Here is a 27,244-nt window from a genome sequence, read left to right on the forward strand (position 1 = left end):
GACAATGATGATGATGGTGGTAATGATGATGATGATGATGATGACGATGATTATGATGATTATGATGATGACGATGATGATGATGATGACGATGATTATGATTATGATGATGATGATGATGATGATGACGATGATGATGATAGCTCCCACAGACCCCTATGCCCAGAGCCTGGTCTTAGCTTTTCCACCTCCTTAGGGCTCCAAAGCTCCTGCTTACCTTCATCATGCTTCCTTTCTCCTGATATTCCTACCAGGGCACCTTTGTGAAGACTAACCATCACTTAGAGTACACATGATGCTATCACTGCTGTAACCCACATAGAAGGGCAGGCATTATTACCTTTGCTCTGCAGTTAAGAAAACGGAAGCTCTTCGAGGCGAAATGAACCGTCCTGTGTCACAGGACATCTTGGACCCAGAGCTGGGGTGCTAGCTGAGATGTCACAGCTGCCCCTGGGAGGGGATAGACCCAGTCATTCTCCCCTAGAAGGGGAGAGGTTGCCATCCCTCCCCTTTCCTCCTATTCACTGGGTCAGGGGTCACTGGAATAGTAGTGGCTGGCATTGACAGAGTACCATTGAAAGCATTTTACAAATATTAATCTACTATTCCCTCTTGACAACACCTTGATGATAATATAGATGGGGAAACTGAGGCACAGAGAGAGTTAAATAGCATCCCCAAGGTCATGGAGCTCATAAATGGGAGAGTAAGTGTTCAAACCAGGCAGGCTGGCTCCAGAAGCTATGTGCTGTATCGCCTGTTGTGACCTGGATACAGAACCTGAGGTCCCTGCCTCCCAGGCTGTATTTGTCAGCATGGAGTCGGAGGAGATCATCATCGGTTGCCAGAGACACCCGTGATGAGGCCCCTCTGCCCAGCATGGCTGCAGCTGCCCCCAGACAAGGTGTAACCCCACTGGCACATCTCCTGCCGCTCCAGCCTGGCGGGAGACAGCTCCTCTATGCCAGTCTTCAAGGCTTACATAGATTCACAAGATTTTTAGCCTTGTAATGAATGTTCCAGCTTCCTCTGGTGGGAGCCAGCACACCCAAGGATGATGGGGAACTGAGAGAGTCAGGGGAGCCTCCTTCGAAAGCCTGTAGAGTCGTTGTCAGAAAGCGAAGAGAGCACACCTGTGCTGGCAGAGAGACCGCAGATGCCAGCTGGCTGCAGGGCTTCTGCTAAGGAGAGCGAACAGGCAAGAGAGCATTTGATTTTCATTTGGAGCTTGAATCCCAGCTCAGCCACTGTCCAGCTGTGTGACTTTGGGCAGCTGATGTGACCTCTCTGAGCGTCAGGTTCTTTGTCTGTAAAATGGGGGTGCTAACACCCAACTGAAACACTGTTGTTAAGATGAGAAAACCCATGGGATGTGCTGGGGAGGTCCCAGGCATTGAATAACAGGAAGCTGTTATCATAAGGAGATGGAGGCTATAGAAGTCCCATAAGCTGGGCACTCGGAGGTTTGTGGTCTTCTTGAGAAGGTTGAAAAGTCATGTCAGGGAGCCCTGCTGGGTTTGTCTATTTGAGATCCCCTTCTTGGGGAAAGAGCTCTCCATCTTTCCTTTGGGGAATTTCCCTTCTCCCATCCCATGTAGTGTTGGTGGGACTGTCAAACCCAGCACCTGCCTGGCTACAGAGAATGGCCAAGAAGTGGGCATAGGCCCAAGCCAGGCCTATCAGAGTCCACCCCGGGATTTTACATACAGGGGGAGAAGACTCTTTCCCTGTCCTCTGAGGTTATTAAACTGGATTTACTGAAGCCTAGAAATATTTGAGACATGGCAGCTACTTCCCTGTCCCACCTACCCAGCCCCACAGAGAAGCCAGTCTCCAGAAGGAAAAGACCACACAGAGGCACACAGATTTATGTGAGAGAGAAATGCTGACCTGGTGATCTCATTTTCAATGCTTCCCATCCCCTGATCCAGACTTCTCCTTTCAATGAGCCAATAAAGTGTCCTTTTAGGTTCAGCTATCATGAGTTGGTCTTTACAACTTTCAGCCATAAGAAGCCTGGCTACTACAAAGAGGTACTCTCAGAGACTTGGGGTGACCTGGAGTGGGCATCCAGCTAAAGCTGTGTGGGTCCAACGTCAGAAGAGGCTGTTTGGGGATTAATTTCCCATTCTGTGGTTCCTTCGCTTTTATCGATTTCTTACATCTTGCATGTCTTTTTATCTTACAGCCTTTTAGAGCCTTCTATCATGTTTGAGGGAGCCTTAGGTAGTCAAGGCTGGAATGCTATACCTAGATGGGCCTTGTTCAGTGGCCTTAACTACAGGTACTGGACATCCAGCAGGATACATGTGGTCTGAGCTGTAACCCTGGTGCCAAGAAATCAGCGGATTCGTGATTTGGATGTGGGCTTCCAAGCACTCCTGGGCAGTGCAGCTGCACGAGATGCTGGGAGTGTAAACAAAAAGTAGTTGTGAAGTGCAGCTAAGCCAAGAGCTGGCCCCCGGTCATGTCCCGAGGACGAGCAAGTGAAGTGCTATGTGGGGCTCCTAGCAAGCCCCCTCGGTGCCTGGGGTGAATTCGGTGGGAGAAATCATCACTGTGCAAATGAGGTATAAACTGGAGTGAAGAACTTGGCCTTAGATTCAGGTCGAGATCCATAGGGTGAATTTAGGCAAAGTGTTAGGAAAAGTTGGAGTTGTTCAGGACCCTGACATATTAATAAAGGGAAAAGGGAACTACTCTTTTTTCCACTACTTGCCAGACACCATACTAGATACATTATAAACATCATCTTAGTTCAACTGGTAAGGACAGCTCTGGGCCTCATACACTGCCAGTGGAATTGTAAAGCAGTGCCGCGCTTCGGAGAACAGTCTCTGATGCCTCCAATGGTTAAACAGAGAATTCCTGTATGACCCAGGGATCCCACTCCTAAGTATACACCCAAGGGAAATGAAAACATATGTCCAAGTGAAGACTTGTGTATCAATATTTATACTGCATTATTCATGATAGCCCAGAAGTGGAAACAACCCAAAGGTTCACCAGCTGATGAAGGGAAAAAGAGAAGGTAGTATATAAGCACACAATGGAATCTTATTAGGCAAAAAAAGAAACGAAGTACTGATACATGCTACAGAATTGGTGAACCTTGAAAACATCATGCTACATGAAAGAAGCTGGTCACAAAAGACCATATATTGTATGATTCCATTTATATGAACTGTCTAGAATAGGCAAATCTATAGAGAGACAGAAAGTAGATTAGTGGTTGCCTAAGGCTGGGGGAGGGGAGACAGAGTTGATGGCTAAGGGGTGGGGAGTTTTCTCGGGGGAGGTTAATGAGAACGTTCTAAAATCAATGGTGGGGATGGCAGAGCAAGTCTGTGAATGTGCTAAAAGCTATTGAATTGTACCCTTTAAATGGGTAAATTGTATGGTATGTGGATTACCTCTCAATAGAACTGTTAAAAAATTCAAAGTGTTTTTCTTAGAGAAGTAAGCAACGAGAAGTAGAAATGGGGCAGGGGTTGCTGTTTTTTGTGAAAGTCTTGTATAATGACTTGATCCTTAACCTATGTTACGTGGAATAAAAGAAAAATTAAACTAAAAATCACGCACTAATCTTAAAAAAAGGAACAACCCTGTAGCGTATTGCTGATTCTGTTTTACAGAGGGATAAGCTTAGATTCAGAGAGGGATGGATTTTTTACTCATGATCCAATTGCTAATGAGTGGAGAGGCAGGACTGGAACTCATGTCAGTTTGATTCTTACTGTTTAACCATCACTAGGGGCCGGAGTAAAGAAGATTAGCTCGCTGCTCTTTTTTTTTTTTTTAACATCTTTATTGGAGTATAATTGCTTTACAATGGTGCGTTAGTTTCTGCTTTGTAACAAAGTGAATCAGTTATACATATACATACGTTCCCATATCTCTTCCCTCTTGCTTCCCTCCCTATCCCACCCCTCTAGGTGGTCACAACAGCTCGCTGCTCTTGAAAACCATCCTCTTTGGGGGATTCTGCATGGGTCATGGATGGATGAGGTTGACCTCGTCCCATCTCGCCAACCCATGTGATGTAAGAAATGGCACCTGTCTGGATGAAAGGCTCCATGCTTTACTTCCAAGTTTGGTGTAGGAAAGAGGGGCCAATAGGGAAGCAGACCTGCAGAGACCTCCATTTCACCTTGTTTCAAAGGCTTTCTTTCTGATTTCTGCCATTACCCTCCTGCTGGCTTTGGGGGGATGCTGAGACTTCAGTAACACTCTAGCCCCACCCTGGACAAATGGCCCTTCCCTTTATACCCGTAACAGAGCCAAGGAGAGAGCAGATGATCTTTCATAAAGGCTGTGGAAAGCAGGGGTGAAGAGGAGATGGACTCAGCTGCTTGAACTTGAGCAAGTCACTTCACTGTTCTGAGCCTCAGTTTTCTCATCTGTACAAGGCGTTAAGAAGGCTCAGATTGCAGGATCATGAAGACTTAATAAAGAACACAGGCAAAGTGTGATTGTGGGCCCCTGAGGTCCTTATGTCCTTTTGCCTGCAGGGCTGGATCCTGGGGAATAAGAGATGGAGGTCAAGGCATCTCCATATTTTGGCCCCTAAGCTCATCCTCGTCGCATGTCTAACCTTACTTTTGCAGGAGTAGTTCCTGTGTATCATTTCCCGGAAATGGTTTGGGTACCATCTCGCCTGGGTCAGGTGAAGGCCCTCAGGAGCTGGCTCCAGCCCCTAAGTACTTCCCAGCTGTGGCTCTTCAGGGGGCTGCCATGCATGGCTGCATCTTCCCCACCCTGAGACTGGGGTCCACAGGTACAATGCAGGCTTGCTCACTGGTCCTTCCTTACTGGCCAACATTGTGCCTACCTTGCAGTGGAACCTTAAGAAATAGATCAAAGACGGGAAGGAGAACGTCAAAGCTGAAAGAAACCTCAGAGGACGTCCAATCCAGTAATTCTGTTTATTTTTAACCTCAAAACCCTTTCTTCAAAGGGAAGGTTTATGCAGAGGTCCGGTCTATCTATAGATGAAAGCTGAGCTGTTCTGACCACAGTGGGGGTAGAGCCAGGCCTATCCCTTGTTTGGTCTTTCCTTTCCAGCTATCTCTGTGGAACCCTTACAACTGCAGGGAGTGGAGTTTGAAACTCACTGATCACATCTCAGCTGTGATGGGAAAACTAAAGCTAAAACTAAAACTAAAGCTCAGAAAGGAGGAGTGGATTGTGACTTGCTCAGAGTCACGGAGGGTGCAGTGCTGGCTTTGCAACTGGGCTTCTAGCTCCTGGGCTGTCTCCCTCGCTATGCAAATCTCCCAGCACCCCAACGTTTTTTTTTTTTTTTTTTTTTTTGCGGTACGCGGGCCTTTCACTGTTGTGGCCTCTCCCGTTGCGGAGCACAGGCTCCGGACGCGCAGGCTCAGCGGCCGTGGCTCACGGGCCCAGCCGCTCTGCGGCATGTGGGATCTTCCCGGACCGGGGCACGAACCCGCGTCCTCTACATTGGCAGGCGGACTCCCAACCACTACGCCACCAGGGAAGCCCAGCACCCCAAACTTTGAGTGCAGTTTGAGAGCTGCAGGTGTTTCTAAATGCCTTTTTCTTTGCAGCAGTGCTGACAGCCCTGGACTCTTCAGAGAACAGCTTTGCTATCATGGTCGTGTTAATCATTAACCGGGGGAAGCAGTGGGGTGAAGGAGAAAGGCAGAGGTTTGGGAACTTGCCAGAATAAGTCAGGCTTTATTATCATCATACTAAACTGACACGACTCCCACCTCTTCCAGGGAGCAGTTCTTCCCAGGCTGAAGGGGTCTATTCCTCTTCCATTCTCTTTAACCCCTTCCTCCTGGCCTGCCTGCCTTCTTACCTGTCTCCCCTTTAGTCAGCCATTCACAATGCAAGATGCAATGGGCCTTTGGTGATTTAGTTGTTTCTTGATTTATAAAGGAGCCACTGTATCCAGGCCCCTAAGGCGTGGAGCTTCCACTGATGAAAGACCCAGACTCAGCCCTCCAGGAGCCAAGACCCAGGGAGAGACTTGGAAAGCAGTTGGTTATATGATTCTGGGCTCGTTGCTCCAAACCAAGGCAGCTGGGGAGTTTGCCTGTGCATTATCGTTACGCAAACCACGTTTTTCCAGCCCCAGATCAGGACACCCGGCAAGAACTCACGTACCTAAAGAAACAACAGAATATGGAGTATTTGAAATTATGATGGTCACCAAAAATCTGGGTGATTTGGGTGTTTTAACCATAATATCAATCTCAATTTACCTGACGTCAAAGTTAAGTATGTGGTGAATATATATATACCCAGGTATCTTTAAAGCCTCTGCCTTTTAACCAGACAACACTCAGAATCTTTCCTTTGCTTTCTTCCATAATAAGAATGGGGGGAAACTTAACCCTTTTTTAAAGCAAATAGAATTGAGTTTCAGTCTTCACAAGACCCACAGCTGATTTCTTGCACTTGTGACAGTTTTTGTGTGTGTGTGTGTGTTTCTGACGGCTACAGCTGTCCCCCTGGGAACAGGGCTCTGTATGGGTGTCTGGCTTCGTCACTGCCGAGACAGGAAGTTCCTTGAGAGCGGGAACAGAGTCTTATTTATATTTATTTTTCTAATCCCTCTGGTGCCCAGTACAGCCCTTGGAATGAGGGAAGGCTTAACCAGGCCTTGCTGAATTGAATTATTGAGTAGACAAGCTTGTGATGGGAAACAAACAAACAAAAGAACCAACCCCCTATGATTCAGTGCTGTTCAACCTGTCACTTGCAGAGTAAATCCCCAGCTCCCTCAGATGGATGGTGAAGGGGACACACAGACAGGCAGAAAGAAGGATGTGCCAGGCACTGCGCTGGGCACACCTGGTCTCCCTCATCCCTCCCCGCATCCCTGGGAGGGAAGTGCTCTTACTATCTTGTCACAGATGAGGAAACGGGCTCAGGGAGGTCCAGGCTCACCTAGTGCAGAGCTGGGTTGGTGCCCACAGCCTGCCTGTCCCCAGTGCATGCTTTTCCTCCCAGACAGCACTGAATCAGTGTTGTCATGACTCCTCTCTTCCCTGGTCCCTCACAGTTCCTGGAAACAGGCTGCAACCCCCTGACCTGCTGATCAGGTGAAAACAGTGGCTATGGAAACAACAGTTGTTATGACCTCGGCAGTGGCTTTTATCTCTTTATTGGTCCCAAGTTTCTGAAAGATGGCAATGTAAAGATCTGACCCAGAGCCTTTCAACCATCAAGGCCTCTTTCAGTGGAAAAATGTTTGGGGTTATAGGAAGGGGTTTTGTTTCTTTGAACTTCTCTCTGTGTACAGCACCTGGCACATGGTGTGTCCTCAGTTCTTATTTGTTGAAAGATGAAGGAAGGAGGCCTGGATTGAATGACTGAATTGTCCTGGCTCAGGTGTTTTCTCACCTCTCCTTTCTTTGGAGAGCAGAAGCCCAGCCTGTGATGGCCTGATCTCAAAGCGACCATAAAGGCCCAAAAGAAACAGAGAAAGAAAGAAAGAGAGTAGGCAGGAAGGAAGAAAGATGAGGGGAAAATACCAGCTCTCCCTAATTCCTCTGCCCTCTTCTCCATGTATATTTTCTGGAAATAAACGTTTACCCTGTGGGCTACTCTTTGCTACTTCAAGTGTGGTCCATGGGCCCGCAGCATCAGAATTACCTGGGAGCCTGTTAGAAATGCAGAATCTCAGGCCCCACCCCACTCCTACTGAAAATCAGAGTTCGCATTTAGCAAGATCTTCAGGAGACTTGTGTGCACATTAACTGTTGAGAAGCACTGGGCTAGAGGACAAGGCTGTAGGAAGCTTGTCTATTCCTTTAAGAGGGTAGTCAGATGCCTTCCACATCATGGGAAAGGACTGGGAGGGGTTTTAATGCACGAACTTCTGGAATGGAGAGAGAAGACATCTGGGGAGGAGACTAATAGTGGTGATTATCACCATCACCACCATCGCCATTTTATTGAGCCTTGACTACATGCAGAACACTTGACATTCATGATCTCATTTTATCCCCACATCGACCCTATCAAGGATCTGTCATCATGATTCCTATTTCAGAGATGAGAAAATTCAGGTTGTGGTGACAATGCAACTGGCCAAGGTGACAGAGGGAGATCTGAGTTCTGCCTCTACTCCGACCTTGGTCAAACTACTTTGGTCTCCAGGCTAGGCTGCTCCCTGCCTTCAAACCAGAGAGAACAAAGCCCAGAGCCTTCTAGGAAGCAGGCAAGAGAAGAATAGAAAATACACAAGACTGCAATGTCCTTTGGAGCTGAGATGTCCTATTTCCAACGCAACAGAATCATTTAACTGATAAACATGGGAGCCGTGTCAAGATGGCAGTAAATTGCCTTGCTATCAAGTTAGGCCTTTGTGTTATGTTCAAAAGAAACGAATTAAAGGAATTTTTCTTTAAAGTTTATTTGACCCAGACATTTCCACATCGGCCTAGGAAGCCAATTCAGTTTGAAAACTTGGTGTGAAGCTTGAATTATTAACACATGCCTGAAAAATGATACTGCATATTTGCTTTAGAACATTTTGGGGATGGGGGAGGATTAAATGTATCTCTGGAGGATTTGGCCAGGGATGGGGGTGAGGGAGGGTGAAAGCAGAGAAGGATGTGAGTGTGGGCCAATGCTTGTAAACATATATCACAGAACTTGGCGCTTCATAGGAACTCCAGCGTTCAGATGACTGAGACAAATTTTAAAGATAATTTTTCACAGCTAATACATAAAGCATGGTCCTCGCAGTCTTCCTCTTTAAACAGCTTTGTTAAATAGTCAGTTGAATGACATCTCCCTTGCTGCTGTGAATCCATTAGGGAATTGTATTTATATAAGGAATATCGCCTGATCACCTCGAACTGCTTAGAAAACATCAGTCCGTTCACCCTCTTGGCACCCTAGTGGGAGTCATATCAACACATCTGGCTTATTTCTACTCCCTTGGTGCTGCAGTGGCTCTGTGAAAAGTGGACTTGGCAGAACCAGAGTCCCAGCTAGCACCTTCCAGGATAGCTGGCACAGGGTGACTCTCGCCGGCCAGGTTGCTGGGATCCAAGAGGATGGGTGTACGATCGGGGCTGCTGCAGCCCCTGCCATCACACACACTCCCCACTCAAGTATACATCGAGCTGATGTGGAAACTCCAACAAGGAGGGAAGCTGGCATCTAAATAATGATGGTAATGATACGAGTTGCTAAGATGTGTTGCTTAAGGTGTGACAGGCACCCTGTAAAACACGTGGCATAGGTAGCCCAGTAAATCTTTGCCTTCGAGGGGCTTCTAGTGTTAACCTTATAGCATCGACGAGGACATTGAGGTCTAGAGAGGTTAATTCACTGACTCAAACCCACATTTGTCTCGTTCAGTCCACACTTGTATCCACCACTATGATAGACCAAAGGACACTCAAAGAGGGAGTTTGATAGAGGGAGAAGATGGGGCGTGAAACATTTTATATGCATAGATACATATATATATTCAACATGTGCATTCATAAATGCCTCCAGCCTCACTCCCTCTCATTCAGTCCTCAGCAATGAAGCAGAAATAGTGTTCTTTTTTCCCTTAAAATTGTCTGTATCCGATTATGTGAAGCAGCTAGCATGGTGGCTGGCATGCAGTGGATAATCAATGGTGTTGCTTCTCTTTTCCACTTAGAGTCCACACACACATGCTGACACTCCCTGATTTCATGAATCAATATATTTCTTGAAATCATGCTTGGAGGAGAATCTTGAAAATATGGATTGGGCAGGACTATTGCAGTCATCAGTTTAAACATGGTTAGCCATACCAGCACAAACCATTAGAAGCTGAGGTAAGGTGAAAAGGAAGGAAGTAGAGGAGCTTATTTAGTAGCGTGGAATGAACAGAGAGGTGGGTGAGCAGCAGAGTGGCGAAAGTGAGGACTAATCTGATATTCTGCTGTGGGAATGCTGGTGGGGCTGATGCTGAGAAGAAAAATCACTTATGTCCCCAGGGCTCCCATGTACAGTTGTGCAGGCTGCGCACTGCAATACTCCTGGGGGTGCTACTTTCAACCACCCTTCTGGGAATGGCAGCCCTGAGCAGTGTGATGCACAGTGAGTATGGCCATAGGCAAGGGCCTTGCAAGCATCCTTTACTGAGCTCTAAAAAGAGTAGAAGCATGTGTTGTGGGGAAGTGGAGAAAATACGGGGCACATTGGAACTGGTTGGGTTAAAGGGATCAGGGAGGGATTTTTAAACTGGGCCTTGCTGGTTGAGTAGAATTTTAACAAGTGGAAAATGGCGGGGAGTGGGGGTGGGGCGGAAATCCAGGTGGCTTATTTTTATTCATCTTTGAGACTGAACTCATCTTGGGGATGAGTTTCGACACCTCCTATAGCACTGAGCTTACTGTATTCTAACTTTTACCACACCTTTCTGAAACTGTTCATTCGTATCTGTCGACTCCCATGGTGCCTCCACTACACTGTGAGCTCCTCAAAAACAGGAACTACGTCTTTCACTCCCATATGTAGGGTATAGCATGGGTGCTGGCGCAAAATAGGTCCCAGAACATAGTAGGTGCTGAGTGAACTGAGTAACAAATGTATGAATGAGTGAAGCTTCTGCAGCAGGGATGCTGATGGAGGCAGGTGGCTGGTTTGCAGCTGAGAGATGCTAACATCCCCAGAAGGGGTAGTGGACCAGGGTGAGAATGAGCAGACTGAGGGGACCGCTGGGCTGTGGGGTGGTGGAGAGAGTTGAGAGGAAACTGAGTGATGTCAGCCACCCGGTATGGAGTTGGGGCCTCTGCTCACGAACCCGACACACAGCCCGGGGCTCGGAGCCAGGTAACAAGCTCCTGCCTGGGGCCCTGAGCCTCATTTGAAGGCCGATGAGTTTTTAACAGCATTTGTTCCCCCGAGGGTCAGGATTCAGGATGTGCCTCTCTCCAGCAGGGCAGAGAAGGGGCTGGGAGACAAACAGCTTTTACCAGATTGAAAAATTAATATGTGAAGCAAAGCCAATGCTGCCAGGTGCTCCCAGGCATAGAAAGGCCAGAGAGCCAGTGATGCTTGATGGTTGACTGGCAGGTAAGGCCAGTCCTCCAGGGCCAGAGGCAAGGTCTCCCTTGCTCTCCAGGCCCTGCTTGGAGAAACCTTCCCAAGGCACAATACAGGTTTGTTCCTTGAGGTCAGAGAGGTGCTGACGCCTGCTCTCTTCCCCTCACTCTGGAGATCAGATCCTCAGGGCGATGCTCCTTCTATGGTCTCCTCTTGCCCTGAACCTAAATCCCATCCACTCTAGATCTGGGCAGGATCCTAAGTAGGTGCTGTAGAGGCAGTGTAGACCATGGGGAAAGCAGGTGTTGGGAGGTAGACACACCTTTGTTCAAATTCTGGCTTGCTAGTTCCTAGCTTTGTGACCAGAGGCAAGTCTCTTAACCTCTCTGAGTTTCTGCCACAAAGGGATAATGAGTCTTTTTCATAGAGATGTGTGGATTCAGTGGGCTACCTCTCATCCGTCAAATGCCTGGCACGCAGTAGGTTCCCAATAAGTTACAACTGTTTTAAATGGGTAATAGCCTGTGTGTACTCTTAGCCTAGCTTAGCCCCGGCCCCATTTGCTGTCTGTGATGCCCTCTGCACCCCTACAATGACTGCTTACTCCAGGAGCCTGGATCTGCCTCTGCCTGTGAGGAGGAACCCCTCCTCATGGCTCAACAATCCAGTTTTGCTCTTCTGGCCCCAATGATCCACACTGGACCCGAGAGTAACTAGCAGCTGGGAACACGAGCTCTGGAATCAGCTGGTCTTTTTGTCCTCTCAGTGCCTCGGTTTCCTCCTCTATACCCTGGTAGGATCGCATACGGCCTCTGACCTGTGTGCTCATCTATAGGAGGGCAGAGAGCCACGTGGCCGGGAATAGGTGGGTGCCAGCATGTCCCAAGCACCCCCTTGGGTGCCCTCGTTTCTCTGGGATTCAGAGGGGCTAAGGGGCTGAGTGACATCATGGGGTAAGCAAGAGGGAGGTGGGCTGGGTCTGTCTGATTTCCAGCTGCGGTCTCTCACCTCCCCCAAATCCCCACTCCCGAGGTCCTCAGAGGGGCGGGGACCAGTTAGAGATGCCCAATTCGCCAGTTATCTCCTTGTCTTAGCTTACTCCCTCTGCTTTTCACAGTCCTATAGGTCTCTCCCCGAGGAAGGCCCGATTTCGAGCTCAAAGGCCCCATCGAGGCATCAGGAGCAGCTCTGCTCCCCCCCGCCCCCCGCCCATATTAGCCGCCGTTTTCTCCCCTCCTATCTCGGTAAAACCCTCCCGACGCTCCCTCGCCTCCTTTGCCAGCACTATCGCTCTCGCCAGCTCTCTCTCTCCCTGGAAGGCTGGATGCTTCGCTGAGCCCCGCTGCCTGTGCAGTACAGTCAACTCGTTACATGAACATGATCGTTGCATTAAGCCAGTGCTCCCCTTCCTGGGGTCCAAGGTGCCTGTTGGGCTTCATCTCAGCCCTCCTCTCTGGGCTCCACAGGGGGGAAGGCAAGGGCGGGAGGAGCATCTTCCCATTTCACAAATGGGGAAACTGAGGCAAGAGGCACCTGGGCTCTCCTCCTCTGCCAGGCACCCAGAGCTCTCTTGGGGACCCTGTGCCTGCCCTCCCCAGGCCTGCCTCAGCCTTACTGGTCCCTCTGCTCCTCCCGGCAGCTTGAATCTCCAGGGAGCCTTAACTCCTCCCACTGGGCTTCCGCTCTGCCTTCAGGCAAACCCTTAAAAATCTCCCCTTCCTCTGCTGCCCCACGAGCTTGCAGACCTTTCTTTTGGTGCCTCGCCACCTGCCCCACCTGATTTAGTGACCCTGGATTAGGGGGATCCCACACATTGTCCAAGGGGCTGCTTAGTGCTTTAGTACTTAACTGGGGTATGATTCTGGGAGCTTTGGAAATTACAGATCAGTGTGTCAGCATGTGTGCACACGGTTGTTTCAGAGGGAGGGTCCACAGCTCTAACAGAATCTCAAAGGGGTGGGAGCCACTGCACCAGCCTGGGAGTGATGGGGGTCACCTGGGCCACTAGAGACCTGGTTACCTGCAAAGGCACACGGAGGGTAGCACTGTCTTGTCTGGGGCTCTTTGGCCTCTGGGAAGGGAGCTCTGTCTGGCTATTCTGTCTCTTAGACTCCAGCTCCAGCCCCCATGCTGCTCCTTATACCCTGCTCCAAACAGCTGTGATCTGCTTCTCTCAGGGACTAGATGCTGGCACACAGGTTGGCTTCTCCCCTGTGAAGTCAACTTTTCCTCATCTAGACGCCCTGGCGCTGAGCCATTTCCGGGTCCTGGTCTCGCCTCTGAAACTGGTGCTACTCAATGTGTGGTCTCTGGACCAGTCTGTTAGGCAGGACTGCCTTAGACTTTATCTAGGCAGTTCCTTTTGTCTCTCCAACTGCCCCTTTTCCCTCTGTGTCCACCTGTTGGAATCCTGTCCATCCTTCAGGGCCCAGCTGCAATGCCACTTCCTCCAGGAAGTCTCCCTGGGTGGGAACTGTCCTTCTGACTTTTCCTACTACTGGCTTCTTCCTTTGTTGACAGTCCTCTCCAGACTTACCGTGTGTTAGAAGCCGACGGGTGTTCTCTGTGCCCAGCAGTGCTGGGCACATAGGAGGAGCTCAGGAAATGCCTGGTGTGTGCTTGGTCACACCCAGTGAGGAAGAACTTATTCTCACACTCAGTGGTGCATTTCTTCAACAAGTGTGTACTAGGTGTTATGCTGGGGACAAAACAGTGAAAGGTACAAAGCTGTCACCCTTCCAGAGCTCCTAGTTGGGGGAGGGAAACAGCATGAGGATAGGTACCCACCAAGGAGTGAGTGATAACGAGGGTGCTGGGGGTGGATGGTACCCTGAGAGCATGTTGCGGGTGTCGGGAAAGGGCTCCCGCAGGAAGTGGGCTCCAGGTAAGACTTGGAGGTGGAGTTAGGGTTGTTGAGGAGGAACCAGGGCACTGGGCCAAAGGGAGAGCACATGTGAGACATGGGGGCATGCCATGTTCCAGAGCTCAAGGTGTTTCAGATGCAGACGCCGTGGGAGGAGAAGGGGAAAGACCTGAGCCCGGAAGTAGGCAGGGCCGGTCTTGGAGGTCCTGGCAAGTCATTGTAAAGAACTTGGACTTCAGAATAATGGCAGACAATGGGGAGCTGCTCTAGTTACTCTTGCCTGTGTAACAAATTATGCCAAAGTGTAGTAAAACACCCATTTATTATGTCATGGATTCTGGGGATCAGTAGTTGGGTCAGGGCACAGCGGGGATGGCTTTTCTCTGCTCCATGACGTCTAGGGCCTCAGCTGGAAAGCTTGAAGGCCGGAGGCTAGAATCTGTCTGGCAGGTGATGCTGGTGGTCACCTGGGGCCCTCAGTTCCTCTTCGCGTGGGCCTCTCCATGTTGGCTGGTGATTGAAAGTGCCTGGCAGAGTGGACTCGAGGCCAGGCCTTGGGTCTAACTGCGTCTGGGGTTCCCCTATATGTGTTGTTGCCTGTCCTACCCTCCTCCTCCTATAAATCCTGGCTGAGTCACTTCCCCTGGGAAGCCCTCCCTGATTTCTCTGGGTAGGGCTGCCCATATACTGTCTGTGCCTGGAGTCATTTGTCTCATCACCTGTCTCCCCCACTAGCTTGGGACCTCCTTGAGGACAGGGATACCATCTTAGGTCTGATTCCCCACTGCCTGGTATACAGAAGGTGCTTGACAAATGTTTGTTGAATTGTAAACGAACCATGAGAAGGTTGTCTAGCTCCTTCCTGGCAGGGTTGGAGTGGCGGTGGCTATTGGCTTATCTTTGCTGAATCTGCCTTTTCAAAGCTACATTCTACCCATCTCCTTTCTAAGCTCATTTGGATCAAATATTCATACCTATTATGGAGCTTCCTTCCACACCAAGTGCTTCCACTCCCATCCCCCTCAACTTATTCTCTGCAAAGCAGCTCGATGGATCTGTACCAGATGTAATTAGATCACGGCCCTCCCCAGCTCAGAACCTCGCCATGGTAAGATCCACACGCTTTACCCCACAGTCTACAGCCTGCAAAGCCCTGTGTGGTCTTCTGCCACCTTCTCTAACTGCATTTCCTACTGCCCCAACCCCACATCCCAGTGACACCAGACTGGCTTGCTTTCTGCCTGACATGCTAAGCTTCTTCCCACCTCGGGACCTTGCACTGCTGTTCCCCCTGCCTGGCATGCTTTTCCTTCATGTCCTTACTTGACTTCTCCTCCTTATCGCTGAGACCTCGGCTCCAAGGCCACTTCCTCAGACTTCCCCCAAACCCTTTGCTTCAGTTGTGTCCTCACCCCAATCGCTCTCTCTTTTAGCACCCTTTCAATTTTCTTCAGAGCCATTATTATCTGAAACAGTCTAGTTTCTCCATGTGTTTACCTTGGCATTCCTGGTCTTCACCAGAAAGCAAGCTTGCTCAGGGCAGGGTCTTGTCTTCATGATGGCTAGGTAGAGCATTCAGAACAAGGTCTGGCATGTAAATATTTGTTGAAAAAAATGAATGGAAACCCATTGTACAGATGGGAAAATCTAGGCGCAAGCAGCCTGCCGGCCGAGGAATCTGACTCTGGGCTTCCAGTCCTGCTCGCCTCTCCCTGTTGGGGCTTCCCTTCTTCCCTCCCGTGTCCCCCCCAGCCCCGCGCCACTCTTCCTTCCTTCCTCTCCTGGGCTGGGAAGGGTTGTTGAGCGGGAGAATGCAGGCAGGCAGCCACAGAACCATTCCAAGAAGTGAGAGACATCCTGGTCCAGGGGGAGAATTAAACTCCCAGCTTCAGTGGGAGGTGAGAAAGAGGCGGTTGTTTGAGCCAGCAAGGAGAGGGAGGGAGGCTCCTCTCCTGGGGTTGCCGATGGATCAGATGCAGAACCGCAGATTACGCTCCGTGCAGGCTCTGGTGCCCGCAGCATGCAGAGCAGCTGGGCCCCGGGAGGAAAGATGCTTGCCAAGGAGGAGTAGGCTCGCTTGTTTGCTCGCTCCCGCCCTGGGATTTACGGTGCTGCCTTTGAATGGGAGTCTCTGATGGAGATATATGGGCCTGCTTCTCTGCCGGGAGTGGGCCCTCCCCACGGATCTGAGCAGCTACTGCTGTAGCCACCGTGAGGGAGATGGCAGGAGATCTATGGCTCTTTCTCCTGGCTGGAATTCCTCTATTCTCCGGCCAATGGGCCAACAACCACTTAGCCAGGAGAAAAAGGCCCTGACCGGCTTGATCCCTGTGCAGTCATAAGGCTTGGTGTCTGAGAAGGATGACGCTAGCCAGTTCTCTCTCTCTGGCTGCTCTCAGTGGTGGCCCTGAGAGGATGGACACCACCAACAGTAAATCCTGAGATGAACCAAACGTAGAGGTCCAGGAGGGAGGGGCATGGGGGTGGACCTTGTTACCCCCTTTTAGAGATTAGGAGCTTTGAGCCTCAACGACGGGACAGTAAGGAAAGGAAAGGATGGGGATGGCTTCCGGTTGCATCCCTGCTCTTCACAGACATTAAGTTCTTTTCATGTGCCTTGTCATCGTCACAGCCAGTCAAGGAGGTAGCTAGGTTCTACTGACCCAGTTGGAGTAATGAAAAAGCGGAGTCAGCGAGGTTGGTAACAGTGCGGGCAGGATGGAGCCCCCCCCCCTTTCTGCATCTCACTGCCAGACTGAGATGCTTCTTTGGGACAACACCGGAGTCATTTTCTGGTTTAACATCAGAGGTCAGCTGGGGGGGGCGGGGGTGATGGTCTTCATTTTAAAGGGCCCCAGCACCCCCTGTCCCCACCTGCTGTTGTTCCCTCCTACTGGCACCTCCTTCTTGCTGATACCCGGTCTGCCCAGCCTTCTCCAGTCAGGGCCCGAGCTGGCAGGCAGCATCTCGGAGGCCTCCCTGGGATCTCTCTCTCCAGACAGCTGTCAGACCGTGCCCTCCCCTCCTCCCAGGCAGTGCCAGCCCTGGGAGACTTGCGGTAAAGGCACTTTGATCACGGAAGCCCTGGGGAGCAGAAGCAAGTGGGAAAGAGAGAGAGAGAGAGAGCAAGCATGTGTGGAGAGATTTACATCCAGAGCCAGATCAGAGATTCCCGTCCTGCTGCTGTTATGTGGGGACTTGTCGCTGTCATGGGGCCGCGGCCAAGCAGCTAAGGACGGGAGCGGCGATGTGCCAGCCTGTCATCAGGAGAGGTAATGAGGCCACTGGTTGGGTGTCCCCCTGACATAGTCATCACCTTTTGGGTAGAGAACCAAACCTCCCCTTTACTCCAACTCGTTAGAATCAGAGAACATCAGAGTCAGAGCGCCCTGAGAGATCTCCCCCTTGTTACAGATGGGAAAACTGTGGCTTGGGAGGAGAGTAACTTGCACAAGTCATAGGTTTACCAGCAGCAGAGCTGAAGCTAGGATCTGGAGCTCTGGGCAGTGTTCTCTCCATGACAGCAGAGGAAGTTTAAGGAAGCAGTTAAGAGCACAAGCTTTGGAGCCAGGCAGGCCTCGGTCCATAGGCGGGCCGAACCCCAGCCTTGCTGCTGTGTGATCTGGGGCAGGTGTCTCAACGTCTCTGCTTCTTCATAGGATACACACCGGTGAGGACCGCTGTGAGGCTTAAGTGAGACGCATGCCTACGGAGAGCCCAGCAGTGCTCACTGTTATCACTGCTGTCGTTGTTGGGCTTCGCGCTCAAGCAGCGCAGACAGTGGTGGGTGGAGGGCGGGGCGTAGAGGCGGAGTGTGGGAAGGGAATGCAGCTTCCTCGCAGAGGAACTGGCCCTGAGTTAGGTGATGCTGAGCTCCTAAGAGGATCCGACTTGACAGAGATGATCTCATTGAATCCCCCCACTACCCTATGAGCGGAGGGGAATTATCCCCATTTTACAGATGAAATGAGAACACTAAGGTTCATCCTTCCTGGGCTAAGCCGAGTCCAGCTTCCCCCGACAGAGGGAGCCAGTGGCTGCCACGTGGCCCACTGGGTCCTGCCTTGTTTCCCTGGAGGCAGGTGGGGTTGATTCGCCCCAAGCTGGTGCTGAGGGAGGGACACCATCTCCTTTGTTGCTCGGCTCCGGCCCGCGCTGTCGATGTTCTTGAGTGAGCCTGGCTCCTCTGTGGTCTGATGGGGGAACAACACAAAGTAAAACAGGATGGCACTTCATGCTAAATTACTCTAATTTTTATGGTACTGAGTACGCTGTTTCCTGACAGAGTAACTCCATTTAGTTTACAGTGGGAATTGTTCTCCCTGGGTTTTAGTTCCTCCTCCCCCGCGCCCTCCCCCTTTCCTGCCTCCACCCTCACGACTTGATTACAGCCCCAGAGAAGGAAGCGGAAACCATTGAATCCCCCTCAAGTGTCCCTGTGAGGAAACTGGGGCCCCAAGATGGGAGGTGCCTGAGCCCAGGTCCCACGGGGGCTGGCAGCTGGCACACGAGGCAGGGCTAGATACCAGGATCCCTCTTCATGCGGGCCACAGGGCAGCTTGCAGGATATGCAGATGGGCAAGCTTGGGGGCACCATTCTCAGAGCTGCCCCCAGCTCCTCTTCTCTAATGCCAAGGCAAAGTGGGAGTGCCCCCCTCCCCTCTGCTTTCTCAGGCTGCCCTTTCAGGATCCATCATCTTGTCTCTTTTATCCCCAGAGCTAATATTTGTTGGGGAGTTTGAGGCCATCGCTGAGGTTCTTGGTAACTTGATTTGTATAAAAAGGCTGGGGTTGTGGAACTGCTCTCCACTGCTATTCATGTACATTTAAAAAGTGTCAGGAGGCGTGGAACAGAGGTGACACCTTGAAGACCCCATGGGTATCCTGGGTCCCACATCCATCTAGCTGCACTCCTCTATCCCCCATTGCCAGGAAGCCAATGCTATTTGCTAGGCTTTAGGTGAGGCGTTCAAACCCAAGTCACTCCAAGTATGCCAGTGGTGCCAGCATCACAGGGAGCTTGCTAGAAATGCAGACACTCAGGCCCCACCCCGGAACTGCTGAATCAGAGTCTGCTGGGTAACATGATCCCCTGGTGAGCTTGCACATCCGAGTCTGAGAAGGCCTATTTTAAACCACACTTTTAACCTTCACTCATCCCCATTTCACAGATGCAGACACTGAAGCCTGTGGAGGGTACATCGCTAGTCCGGGTGATGCTCTTATTAAGTTACAGGGCTGGGATTCAGACTCTGATCTTTCTAATGCCAAAGGGTGTTGGAAGATGGGTATGATTTCAACAGGATAAGATGGAGACAAGGGACTTTGAGAAGAAGAAATGAACAGGGAGATATAAGATGGTGAGGGTGAGCTTGGGAAGAAGAGTAGGGTTGTTTGGAGAGAGGCTTTGGCTCTTTTCAGCAGGCGATGGAGAACTATTAAAGACCTGGGAGCAGAGAGGTCACTGGATCTATCCATCACCCCAAAATGACCTGCATTGCAAGAGAAGCCCCCAGATCAGTTTAAAGGCATTGGGGGGGCCTTGGGGCCGAGATGTGTCCTTGACCTTTCCTTAAGGGCCCTGGTTACACATTTGGCCTCATAGCTTGCTGCTGGTCTGAATTACCCAGCCCAGTGTGGAGCTGATGAGGGACAGATGGGCAGGCTGCTGGGGGGTTGGACCGCAGGGAGTGGGGGGTGGGGGCAGTGGGAGGAGTCCTGGATGGGGAAGAGGATTCGTGTGCCCCGCGTCATCTCTTCTTCAGGAGAAACACCTACGCTTTCTTCATCTGGGTCTTGAGGGCTTCTGTTCCTGTGCCACCTTGAGCCATCTCTGTGCTCCTGCGTGTCAGTGCTCTGCCCAAGGCCCGGGCTCAGGATGGACCATGACCAGGGATTGTGTCTCGCTGGGTCTGGGTGCTCTCCGTCTAGTAAGGCAGCCCAGTCATAACATTTTCAGCAGCGAGCTCATGTAGGGAGCAGGGCCATCGATGCAGTGGAGGCAGCAGTGGGCTCCAAAGTCTGAGGTGCTTGTCCCAAGGGTCAGCTCAAACACACGACCACTGCCCCTTGCCTCCCCTTTCCTAGAGCCTCATCAGTGTCCTCTCGCTCCCCTAGGCAGCATCCTGACGGCACTTCCTACATCACCAAGCTCCTTCAGAGCCAGAAGCTCATGTCCTCCTAGGACAACCTGATGAGAGAGGTAGGATTTATCATCTCCATTTTACAGATGGGAAGATGGTGGCCAATAAAGTTCAAACGATTTGCCCAGCGTCACAGGTTCAGAGCCAAGGCCGTAACCCAGGGCTCTTGACTTTGAGTCCACAGTTCCTTCTACTTTAAAACCTTGAGCACTATTTCTAGTCTGCTTTGGGGCACTTTCTAGAACACGAGATGCTGGGCCCAGGATATGTGCCTGGGGACCCATGTATGTCTGAGCACTGGGGCTGTCACCTCTCAGGTATCCGGGAGTAGCGTGGAGTTTCCGAGGGAAAGGATGACTTTTAATCCCTCCTCCCACCATTCCTCTCCTGCCTGAGACAGGCAGCAGGACGAGCAGGTATCGCATGAATACCCGAGGGCTGACATAGTGCAGCTCCGCCTCTGTCCTTGTCACCCACCTGCCACCATCCTCTTGGGTGCCCCTCCTCTGCCCCTGTCTTCTGGGGAGCCTGTTTTCTACTCTCTTGCTTATCTGTTTCTAGAAGCCCCTTATTCTCTTGCTGTGCCTTATACCCTTGCCTCAAATCTTCTCTTTCCCCCAAGCCTCCCCTTTCTGACCCAGAGCCATAAATCCTAAATCCCTGGGAATCCAAGGTGATGGTGGGTATCACGGGATGAGGCCACTCCGAGCTGCTCTCCGGGCCCCATCAATGTGCGGTGGCCAGTCCATCAGTCAGTGCGGGGACAGCCTGGAATGGAAGCAGCCTGCCCTGCAGCCTCTGCTCCCAACACACTGGGTGACCTTGCACGGTGATGAAGGACACGCATTCTGGAGCAAGCCTGTCCAGACTGGAATTCTGATTTTGCTCCCGATAGCTGCACAACCTGGAACAAATTATGCTACTTCTCTGTGCCTCAGTTTACTCATCTTTTAAAGGGGGTCATGATAGTACCTGCTTCAGAGGATTTTGGAGGATTGAATAAGTGAATGCCCCCCAATGCTTAGAAACAACACACATCAGCTATTTGTCTTAGAGAAGCCTCAGTTTCTCCATCTGTAAAAGGGGTTGTGCTCTCTGTTCCCTAAGGCCCCTCTGGCTCTGACATTGCAGGGTTCAAGCTCTGGGCTCTGAGCTCTGCTTATTTCTCTCCCTTTGTGGAATCAGCCCAGGATCATGTGCAAGATTAATAAATAAATGGATAAATAAATAAATAATGCCTTTCGTTTGCAGAGTGTTGAGTACTTTGCAAAGTACTCTCTCATCCATTAATGATGTCAGTGGAGTCATCACGCCGGCTCTGGAATGTAAGCCACCCAGTGATTATTACTGCCATTTTCAGATGGGGAATGAAAGCTTCGGAGAGGCAAAGTGACCTGCCCAAGGTCATGTGGTTGTTTGATGCTGGGATGAGAAGAGGTGGAAAAGAGAGACTGAAAAAAAAAAAAAAAGAAAGCTGGGAGAGGGTGAGTGTGGGGGGCTCTGGGTGTCAGAGAGTAGAAGCAAAAATGAAACAGAAATTTTAAAAATGGAGTATTTGTCAAAGTCAAACTCAGAGCTTTGGAGTTTCTCCTCCTGCTTGAGTGTTCCTCAAGTATCTGACTTCTGGGGAGTTTTCTTCCCTCACTGTGACTGGGTAGTGTCTGGGGCTCAATCTAAGCTTTGGCTAGAAATTAGTAAAATCTTGGGCAGCATTAACAGAGGTATGATGCTCAGAGTAAGGGAGGTGAAAATCTATTTTGTGCTGGAACCTCGTGTCTAGTCCTAAGCACGGCCCTTTGAGATGGACTTTGACAAACTGGAGGTGGGTAGTGAAAAGTCTGAACCTTGAGCCATCTGGGGCGAAGTTGGAGGAAACAGACTTGAGGAAGAAAAGACTGGGAAGTTTCAGCAGTGTCTTCACCTATTAGAAAGACCCTGGAGTTGCTCTGGGAGGCCCCAGGGGCACAGAAACAGGATTGATGGGTCAAGGTACCAGGGGAACGTTTAATTGCAACAGGGAAAGAACAGGCTAATCTCTGCTGCGAACTAATCTCTGACCCCCAGCGTCCCCCCATACCACCTACACACTGAAGCTTAAGTCCCCTTGGTTCCCCTCTTTCCTGGCTCTCCCCTCGGCCTCCATGAAGCCCTTTCCAGGTTGCAGGAGTGGGATGGGCCGTGCCCTTGTCACTCTTCCCTCCAGATGAGAGCGTCCTGAGGGCTGCGCAGGGCACGGGGATCCTTGCCTGGGGTGCAGGCTCACAGTTGAGGCCCCTCCCAGCCCTGAACAGAAGTCATGAAAGTCTCTGTGTGGGGAAGGCCCCTGAGAAACCTGACAGGGCTTGTTTTGGAAGACAGTCCCTGGGTGGGGCAGGATTAAACACCAGGCCTGGGGAGCTGGTTGCTGAAGATGCCGAGGTCACTGAGAACTGGGCCCATGTGGGGCATGGGAGGGAAGCCCAGGGGCCAGGGTGGGTGTGTGGATGGCGGTGCGGGGATCCTGAAAGGAGACAGAATGAGATCTGCAGGTCCGGGGGCAGAGATGGGGAGACACATTTGCCCAGCACCATCTCTCGGGATCCAGGGCTCAGTTTGGAGTCTGCTGCCCTCTCAGCCACGGCACTCATCCTCAGACGGAATAAAACAAGGCGATTATCGTGGGTGTTTGGGCATCCTGCGCACCCCTCCGAGGCCACACCGACTGATGGCAGGGCTGGATCATTAAGAGAGTGAGAACTAGAAGGGCTTAAAAAAAACCCCAGCTTGTCAGCAGTAATCGGCTTTTGTTCTCTCTCTCTCTCTGCTGGGGTTCGGGCTGCTTTGAAGGGGGGATAATTTACCTCTAAGAAGCTTTGCCATCTCAGACGCCGGCACACAGGGCCCGCTGCCTTAACTTGGTGCTCTGTGGCCCCCTCCGTCCACCTCCACCTGTCCACTTCTGCAGGGGCAGGTGGCCTCCTGAAAGGTCCTGTCTTTCTGTCTGCCTCTCTGCCTTATTTCCCCACACTTTCCCACCCCTGCCATTGCTCTGGGGGTTCCCCACTTCTCCTTCCCTGCTCCCAGCCCCATGGCAGTGAGGACCACGTGGAGGCAAGAAGAGGACTAAGGGGGGAGGGGTGGGAAGATGGGGGTGTGCAGTCACGTGCTCAAGACTGGTGTCTTATTTTATTTTATTTATTTATTTATTTTTTTTTTGCAGTACGTGGGCCTCTCACTGTTGTGGCCTCTCCCATTGTGGAGCACAGGCTCGACACACAGGCCCAGCGTCCATGGCTCACGGACTCAGCCGCTCCGCGGCACGTGGGATCTTCCTGGACTGGGGCACGAACCCACGTCCCCTGCATCAGCAGGCAGACTCTCAACCACTGCGCCACCAAGGAAGCCCTTTTTTTTTTTAAATTTTTAAAATTTTTTGGCCATGCCTGTGGCATGTGGGATCTTAGTTCCCCGACCAGGGATCGAACCCACACCCCCTGCAGTGGAAATGCAGAGTCTTAACCACTGGACCACCAGGGAAGTCCCCCAACACTGGTGTCTTGCAACCCCTCCTCCATCACCTGGACCTGGCTCTGATTAAGCAGATAAAAATACAGGATGGCCAGTTAATTTAAATTTCAGATCAATAACAAATAAATGTTTTTGGCATAAGTATGTCCCATGTAGGATTTGAGATATACTTATTCTAAACAATGTATTTATTGTTTACCTGAAATTCAGATTAAGTGGGAGTCTGTACTTGATCTGGCCCTCCTCCTTCCTACTGCCTCTGGGAGGGCCCTGGAGCATCTCTCCGGCTGGGAGGTCACAGTCCCAAATCCTAGTTCCAACCATTTTAAATTAAGGACAGAGGTTCCATCTCCCGATAATGGACAGACCATGATAACTGACGGCCTTTGGGAAGTTTCGGGGTGGCCTTCAGCAACCAGCATCGTTGTCAGCACTGCCTAAGAGAAATGCACATGTGTAAACATGTAGGCATCCCGTTTCAAGATGAGGGAAGGGAGGCCCAGAGAAGCAGACCAAGTGGCCCAAGTTCTGTGGTGAGCTGCATCAGAGCAGCCTGGGCTGCGGCCTCCTGGCTCCTTGCAGAGTGCTCCGCTGATTCCATGCATTTCTCGAAGCAACCACTTGAGAAAGGGCAGAGGTGGGCACGGTGGCCAGGGCTGAGGGAGGGAAGGGCCCAGGTTCACGTCTCTGGCCATCGCAGCTTCCCTCCCCCAGCCCACTCCTAAGTCCCTTGCCCACTGCCAGCCCCATGCAGTCCACCAGTAGCCTCCCTAGAGGGCTTCCTGGAGGAATCTCTGGCTGCCACAAATGACTCTGGGAGAGCTGTGGTCAACCGCTGCTTCTCCGAACGGGGCCCTCGGTTGAGATGCTGCGCTGCTCAGGGTAAAGGCGGTGATGATCCTGTCCTCTCTGTGGGCACCTGGAGTCCCAACTGTGGCACCGCACTGTGAGGCTGACTGACACACTGGAAGTGGAAGGGAAGAGTCTGACCCTGAGACATCAGGGTCAAGTTGGAGGAACTGGACTTGGGAAAGGAAAGGCTGGGGAGTTTCCACACCTTCTTCACATGTTAGAAACAACCTGGACTTGCAAAGGGGGTCCTGGGGTAGAAACAGGACCTCAAGGTGGAGGGTCCCAGGAGTAAAACCCTCATTCGCGCAGAAGCAGGGGGAGAGGCTGTGAATCTGGTCTCAGTTCGGTGTGACCTTGTTCAAGGCACCTGTTGTCTCAGAACCTCAGTGCCCCAGTTAGAAAATTATGAGGTGCACTAGATCATATTCAAGCCTCCTTCCAGTGCAGAGTCAAGGTGAGTCTCACCTGTGGTCCGTTGGCCAACTCCACAGCCAGCAATCTGAGGTCAGAGGTCATGACTTATTCTGCTTGGCGCTTCCGCTCGCCCTCTATCTTGCTTCATAAAGATGTGGTAGTTGTTGGGGGATAAAGAGGAGGGAGATTCATTCATTCAAAACACAACTGAAAAGTCCCCTCCTCTATGAAGCCCTTCAGATTTCTCTCAAGGTGTAGAGTCTTGTTTGGCTACACAAGGAGCTCAAGCTTGGATCTGACCTCTGTATCCCTCAGGCTCATTACCTGTGGATGGGGCAATCAAAGCCTTGTTAACCATCGCAACAGGTGAGCCCAGCCTCTCCCCTCTTGTCACTCCAGGGTGTCCACTAGACGGAGCTTCACTCTTCCTCAAACGTCCCTGATCCCCTTGCCTCTAATTCTCTTTCTCTCTTTCGTGTCCTACCTTGTATCTACTCATACAAGACTTGGTTTAAATGTCTGTGCAAAGCGTTCTAACCCCTCCCTGTGCTTGCCCTCCCCCAAGCCCCTCCAGAGGACTTAGTTGCTTCCTTCCTGATGTCCCAAGGGAGGGATTATGTCTGTATTTTACAGAGCACTTGCTGTACTGCAGGGTAGGGAGTCTGTCTACTCGCCCGATATGCTCATGGGATGCTCAAGGCTCCTTTCAGCCTCCACGCCTCAGCTTTAACAAACCCTCGCAGCGAGCCTTCCCCGCTGGTCCACCTCATGAAGCGTCTCCATTGTTATTCGCTTCGTGGGAAATCAGGATCTGAATTGAAATAAAAATGTATTGTTGACATCTTTGTTTTCTGTCTTCACTTCTAGAACACAATCGCAGTGACTTTGTCTTGGTCAAAGTTGTATCTCCAGCACCTAGAATAGAGTCTGGAACACAACATGCACTCAGTGAAGATTTATCGAGTGAAGGAGTGAGTGGATGAATGACTCTAAGGCCCTGGAGAATATCGATTGCTTTGCTAGGCCAACCTCCACCCTCTCTTCTTCCTCCAGTTGGCCACACTGTGCGTATCCTTTGGGGAACTTTCTCCTCTCTCCGGCTGTGTTGCTAAGTAGGTCCGGCCTCTTCCCCAGTCACAGAGCGAGACCCACAGTCTAGGCCTGGCCCATCTGAACATTCCTTCTCCCTGACCAGGAATGGGCGCTGGGCCAATCTGTTCCAGGGAGACCCAATCCCGGGACTTTTGCTGCCAACGTGGTAGGATGTAAACTTGTTGCTGCTGGTGGGAAAGTCTGTCTGGGAATGATGTCCACGCAGAAGGAAGCGGATCCAAGAGATGGAGAGAGACAGGTTCCTGGCAACATCGTTGGAGCACTTGGATGTGCCTGTAGCCACCCCTAGACTTTCTAGTTACATGACCCAATAAGTTCTCTTTTCTGCTGAAGCTGACTTGAATTGTAAAGTATTATTACAACTGGAATCGTCCTCATTAATACCGATTGGAAAAGTATCTTAAATCATCTTTTTATTCTCATCTAGCATCAAATAGAGGCTGGCATGCAGTAGGCACTCAATACGTGTTTGGAGTGAATAAATGATGGTGAACACTTTAAGGGCTGAATAGCATCCAATTGACCATTTTTTCCTTTTTCCATCCAGACAAATGTTGAGTATCCATTACGTATGTGGTGAATGTTGGTTGATCCCAGTTGGATGGGGCTCATCTCCTTTCCTCTTCCCCTCCCCTATTAACTTCCTGTTAGTAGAGACCCCTGCCTCTAACCCCCACTCTCCTTATGGCTCCTGAGTCCTCATTCTCTCATTCTTCTTTTGGTTAATAATTGCAGTGGTTTGCAATTTGTCATCCACAATAGGTCCATGTCCTAAGTACCAAAATAACCTGGGAAAAAAAGTGAATGCTAATAACTAAAATCATAGGTATAGTGTACGCCTGGGCTGACCGAGTTGTTCACTCACCATGTTGCTTTTGCAAGCTGTGCAGTCTCACGTGACTCTCCAGAGAGGGGAAGGAAGCAGAGGGTGTAGAAGAGCTCCCCTGGTGCTGCCTCACTCCTCATTACCTTGGGAAGCAAGACATGATATTTGGAAGAAGCTACAAAAATGAGGGTGCCTTTGTCTCCCTTGGGTCCTCCTAGCGTTGGAACTTGAACAGTCATTTAAAAGAGAATTTGATATCATCAAAAATTTCAGCCATATACAAGAGACAATAATAATACAATAGCCCATCATATACTCATCAATCAGCTTCAATAAACCAATAAACTCATGGCCAAGCTTATTTCATCTCTACACTGACCCACTCCCTCTGCCCCATCCCCGATTACTTTGAAGTGTATCATTTGCTTAATAAATTTATTTATTTATTTATATTTTATTTTTGCCTGCGTTGAGTCTTCATTGCTGTGTGCGGGCTTTCTCTAGTTGCGG

The sequence above is a fragment of the Leucopleurus acutus genome, assembly GCF_964270905.1.
Source record: "Leucopleurus acutus genome assembly, chromosome: 19".
NCBI classification, from domain to species: Eukaryota; Metazoa; Chordata; class Mammalia; order Artiodactyla; family Delphinidae; genus Leucopleurus; species Leucopleurus acutus.